At 34.3% G+C, this 5968-nt stretch overlaps 1 long non-coding RNA gene across 1 annotated transcript; it reads right to left on the minus strand.

Moving 5' to 3' along the window:
* Positions 1-656: 656 nt before the first annotated feature.
* LOC141646392 (uncharacterized) lies at positions 657-1788 on the minus strand. Its single transcript, XR_012545536.1, has 2 exons — positions 1551-1788; positions 657-1388 (listed from the first exon to the last, which is right to left on the minus strand). It is a non-coding gene; the product is annotated as an uncharacterized LOC141646392 (long non-coding RNA).
* Between the last annotated feature and the right edge of the window lie 4180 nt (positions 1789-5968).

Below are 5968 nucleotides of genomic sequence, written 5' to 3' on the forward strand. Positions count from 1 at the left end.
GCGATAATTCGAGGGATCGCCCTTATAAGACCGTCAAAATATCAATATGTATATACTTCGCGAAAATTCACTTATATTTCATTACTCCATCATAGTTGTTTAATTAAATATAATTAAGACTCTTTTATTTGTACAAAAATTAGCAAAAAAAACCATTTTTTTCTCTAATTTTGGTATACACTTCACTGGATTAGTCAATATAACTTCTAACAAATTTTGGCATGATGAAGTTCATACAAAATCCCAATGACTTGGGTACAAGCCCAACTAAGAGTATTTTAGTTATATTTAATTGGCCCACGAACTCTTCAGTAAAGGTAATAACGCAATGAAGTCAAAAACCCAAAAAAAAAAAGTGATAAAACAATCCCCCATGAAGAATCGATCCTAGTACCTCTTGGTCAATAGTCATGAACTTAACCACTGAACTATCTTCCTCTCACTGCATTTTCCATGTAGTACTTTTTATTTGTTAAAAGTTCTCGGGCTATAGCCCATATAGCGGACCTCTGGTTCCGCCCCTGTTCCGAGATGTACATGTTTTTTCCATATGTCGAGAGTTTATTTCCATTATCAAAGTAAAATCATAATCTTCTACTGTTGATGATAGGCATCTTTTTGGTTTATACTACGATTTTATAGTTGAACAGATTAGATTTATCAAGCATTCAAGTAACGATAACGAGAAAAAGGAACCTACATCAGATGTATTACCTCAGATTTTACATGTTTTTGAGCATATGTATTTTTTCTGTGCTTATTTTCTCAAGACTTAATTATAACGCAACATAATTGTAATAATTGTAAAGCTTGTAATGTTTCTAAACCTTCCTTAATTAGGAGGGGAACGACTAATTATTTAGTCGCTACCCAACATGGCCAATTTGAGTAGTAGCTCCATGACTCGCATTATTTGTAATATTTTCTCCGAACAATTTCATCAAACATTCTTCTTTGTTCAACATATCTTTATACGCCTCAATTACCGACTCTTGACTATTTATTACGATCAACAAATTCTCCCTCTCCGTTTCCCAAACCGTCCTCTCCTCCTCTAACTTTTTTTCGAGTTTTTTCATCCTCTTTTTCTTCACCCCATTTCTTAATCGTCCATCCACAGCTTTGAACAATTTCTTCGATTTTCTTTCCTCCTCGAGTTCTTTGGCTAATTTACCCTTCTCTTCCTTCAATATCGCATAATTTTCCTTTTCCTCCTCGAGTTCATCCTCCAATGTTGCACAATGCTCTTCCAATTCCGAGACCCTCTCTTGTTTCTCCTCGTCTAGGACACTTAACCGCTCCACAAAAGCTAAAGTCTCTTCCTTGAATCGATCCAAAACTTTGCTTTTCTCGTTCTTTCTTTTCTCTTTCTCGAACTCTTGGTCGAACTAAAATCACATTTCAAATGTTAATATAGAATTCAAACATCAACGATCACTTCCTTCATCTCAATCATTAATTTTAAACAAATACGGAGTACTATAAATAAATGATTGAGACGGAGTATGTAAAAACTTAATGAAACATACGAAATGAATAATATAACTTGCCGAATAATAATCACGTAAGAAACTGTAAGCAGATTGGCAGCAAATAAACAGTAAAATTAGACCAGCCATAATAAGAAAGAATGTTTGGAATTTGTCCCACAACAATGAAATTATTATGAAAATATAAGATCCACCAATTTCACATATGAACAGTTCGTTGTTGTAAAACAAAAAAGAACTCATCATTTTTTAAGGGAAAAGGTAGGTTGATTTATTTTGATACAAATACGTACTGACTACTCCGTATTATATACGAGTATTTATATGTGAAATTTGTTGGGTATTTTTTACCGTTTATGTTTTACCGTTATATGAGTGGGAAAAGAAGATAAAACAGTTCTAGAAATCTGGAAAAATATCAGCTATTATGATTAACGACTCCTCGATTACCATGCAATCGCATTTTACCGAGATTACACTTTTTTGCATAGAAAATATGTTGCATATAAAGCTGCTGTTTGATCTTGGTAAAGTAACTTTTTCTTTTTAAAACGAGTTTACTCACAAGTTGTTTGGCCAAACTTTTGTAAAAAACGTTTTTTTAATAAATATTTATGTTTAACTTAACTATTTTTTTTTTTTTGGATTTTTTAAGCACTAGAGTGAAAAGTAGAAATACAAGTAGAAGTAATAATTTCCTATTTCTACTTTTAGGGGTTAGTTATCAACTTTTTGTCTTTTTAAAAATATTTTTAATCTTACCTAATTTATGTTGGAAAATGAGATAGCGCCACCTCAAATTCAGTACCACCGATGGCGTTTTCGTAAATAAATAGCAATTTTATTCCCTTTTCTAAAAATTCAAATTTCAACTTGTTAAAGGCACGTAAGGGCATTAATGGAATTGAAATTATTACTTCATCAATTCATCAATTCAGGTGGATATAAGGGTATCAATCAATTCACAGCTTTCATGTCTTCATCAATCGAATATCAATATGTACAAGATATTAAAGGTTACTAATTAACAGTATAACTTTATCCATCAATTTGCTGGCATAAACAAATCTGGGAATGCACCTCGTGGTTTTTCAAAGAGGATTGGAGGATAATCAAATTGCAGATTGATGGACAATTAACATTTCATTTATGTAAGTGTGTATTCAGAACATAAATAATTTGTAGAACTCTTTCATGTTAATGTCAATAAACTACAAAAAGTGTTTCGATCGCGGATCAACACCATTTTTCCAGTAAACTATATAACAACTTTATCAATGGGTTAGTTGAATCGATGAATAGGAAAAACTCAAAGTTTTCCCGCCTAAAATATTTCCCTTATTTTGATATTCTCTTATTTTGATATAATCTCTTATTTTTCTTTCATATTTCAATATAGTTCCCAATTTAAGATTTGCTTCTAGATTTTTTAATGATAAAAATTTCATTTTCGGTAAGATAGTTTGTAGCTAAAAGATATGCTATTAAAAAAGGGTGGTGCTCATTCATGGACGGATTTTACTCTTTCATGGACATAAATGACCATTATACCCCTCCTTTCATTCATCCCTTTCCGATTCTTTTTTTTTTCTCTCAATATTCTCACTCTAACTTCCACCATCCAATCACTACCGCCCATTAGCCACCATCCACCACCGTCTCCCCTGCGCCACCGGCCGGTCTTAATGATCTCCTTAGACCGGCCATCAGACGATCTTACAAATCCGCCTCACAGAAAAACACCTTGTACATAAAAGTTGCAAACTTTCAGCAAAAAAGATAAAATAATTAAAATTACAATTAGCAAAAAAGAAAAAAAAATGAAAAAAAGAAAATGAAAAAATTAAACAAGCAGAGAAGAACGTAGTAACGTTCTGTTGTTCATGTACTGAGTTGACAACAATCCTTGACACCTCTTCCATGCCACTAGCAGCAGGTAGCAACACGGCACCAGACACCGTGCATCATTGCAACATCCCTTACCCCAACGTCGGCGCCGGTGTTACAAGGTCGATGTCCCTCCCCCCAACGCTGGCGATGGAACAAACCCTAATTTAATTAGCGTAAATCAATTCGTTAATTAGATATAATATAGTTAATACAATTAAGAATTGGTATTATTACTTGATCGATACGAGAACTAACATCCATAATTATGTGTAATTTGACGGATTTGAATAATTTTGTCGATTTGATTAATTTTGTAAGGGAGGAATTAGAGAGAGTTTTTTTTTCTATTTCTAGACAAAGGGCATACAATGGAAACATAATGAAAAAAAGTCCATGAATAAGTAAAACTCGTACATGAATGAGCAACTACGTTAAAAAAAGTTGTAAAACAATATCATTAAATACATGTAAAAAAACATTTTTTTAATTAAAATACACATTTTATGTAATGAGTATTACTTAAATTATTTTTTTTCCTCTCAATCAAAATACAATGATAAAAACGTTAAAAATAACGAATTGTCAATTTACACGCTATTAATATAGTATACTAAAATGTAAAATTCTATAAACATCGTGCATGCATTGCACGGGGCCTATTCTAGTTAAATGAGTAATTACTTAACTTGATTCAACATTTCGATAGTAAATTACTTAAGAGCCCCTTACGAGTTTTTTTTTTCAATTGCAAAAACACTTTAAAAGTTAGGTCAAACACCACCAAACTCATAAGGATGTTAGTAATACATTTGGAATTTGAAAAAAATAATTAGTGAGATTTTGCTCAATTGTATGTGTTTTATACAATACTTGGATTGGATATAGGACCGTCTTATATAAGTATTGATAATAATTTGTGAGATTTTGCTTAATTCTACTACATGGCATTTCTATGTTTTTTGATTTTCTAAGGGATGCCAAATAAAATTTGACCGGCTATATCTCATGACTACGAGTTCATAAAGTAATTTTTTTTTTTTCAAATTGATAGTCTTTACGAGACATTTAGTTTGAAAAAAAATGTCGTTTCTGAGTTCATGGCCTAAGAATTATAGACGGTCAGAAATTTTTAGCTCAAAAAGTGAGGTGCATAGTACACCATGAAATATATAGGACGATATTTTGTGTATAAGTCGGTTGCCAAATATCCTAGATGATAGATTGTATAATATTGTTACCTAAATTGTAAGGTCGTCTTTAGGTAAATCTTTTAGGGTTTGTCTTGTATATATGCATCCCCTTGTATTGTTTTCTAATTCAATTCAATTATATTTATACAAATTCTCCATATACCTAGTTCTCAATTCTTCATGGTATTAGAGCATTTCGATCCTCAAACACCAGAATAAATTCGTTCTTCCTTTTTTCACAAAAACATCGTTCCAATGACGAAAGATTCTGGCAAGAGCAGCGAGGGTCAGTAGATTGAAACAATTACTCCGTCTTCGCCCTTATACCTTCATCCGTCAGATAATCCGAGTTTGATGTTCACTCAAACGATTTTTAATGGTGAAAATTATGAATTTTGAGCAGATGCAATCCGGAACGGTCTCGACGCTAAAAATAAATTTTGGCTTTCGTCGAAGGTGTCGTTAAGAAACCGGCAGGTGGTAATAGAGAAGAAGAGAGTCTTCAAAGTGTGGCATGGTGACAATGTAATGTCATGGTTAAAGCATGGCTGCGAAACTTCATTGAGCCTAGACTTCACCTGAGCATTACGTTTACAGGTACGGTGACGGAAATTTAAAAAGAATTGAAAGAATGTTTCTCAACTGGCAATGCCCCACGAGTTCATCTGTAACACCCCGGCCTAAATCTAGGGTCGGGAGCGGTCACTCACGGTAGCTCGCCAGGCTGTGTACATGGCCCACAGATCAACACGGGTCCTTTCCAGCGCATTTTGTCCTCACTCATGCACATCTCGGGAACCTTCCTATGAGGTCACCCATCCTAAGACTACTCCCTGCCAAGCACGCTTAACTGTGGAGTTCTTTCGCATGGATAACCAGAAAAGAAATTGCACTTTGTTGATATGAGTAGTACTTTCAATCCCTTTAAGCACTAGTCAGATTATAAGTCTGTCAATGGAACTCTTCAAGGGGTTACCCCACCTGAATTACATCTTCGATTCAGTGGAGTATTACACACCCCCACTTGAAGAACGCAACGTCCTTGTTGTGCCTGGCACCATCTGACCGCAACCAATTAACCAAGCCCATAATCCTTCCCCGCTAGGTGGGTGACCTAGGTACTCCTGACCACAAGCTTACCCCACGGTCGCAGGGTTGCTGCGATGCCAACTGTAATCCTCTATAAAAATCTAGTGCATCGACAATGTTTCCGCCATTGTTTTGCACTAGATTTTTATAGACATCATCAGTTGAAAAACGAACTCAATGAATGGAAGCAAGGTACAAATCAATTCATAGGTAAGTGCTACACTCAACTCAAGGTGATAGGGGACGAGTTAGCAAATTACAGCCGTGTCCCTCAATGCACATGTGGAACGACAACAACATTAATTAAAG

The sequence above is a fragment of the Silene latifolia genome, chromosome 3 (assembly GCF_048544455.1).
Source record: "Silene latifolia isolate original U9 population chromosome 3, ASM4854445v1, whole genome shotgun sequence".
NCBI classification, from domain to species: domain Eukaryota; kingdom Viridiplantae; phylum Streptophyta; class Magnoliopsida; order Caryophyllales; family Caryophyllaceae; genus Silene; species Silene latifolia.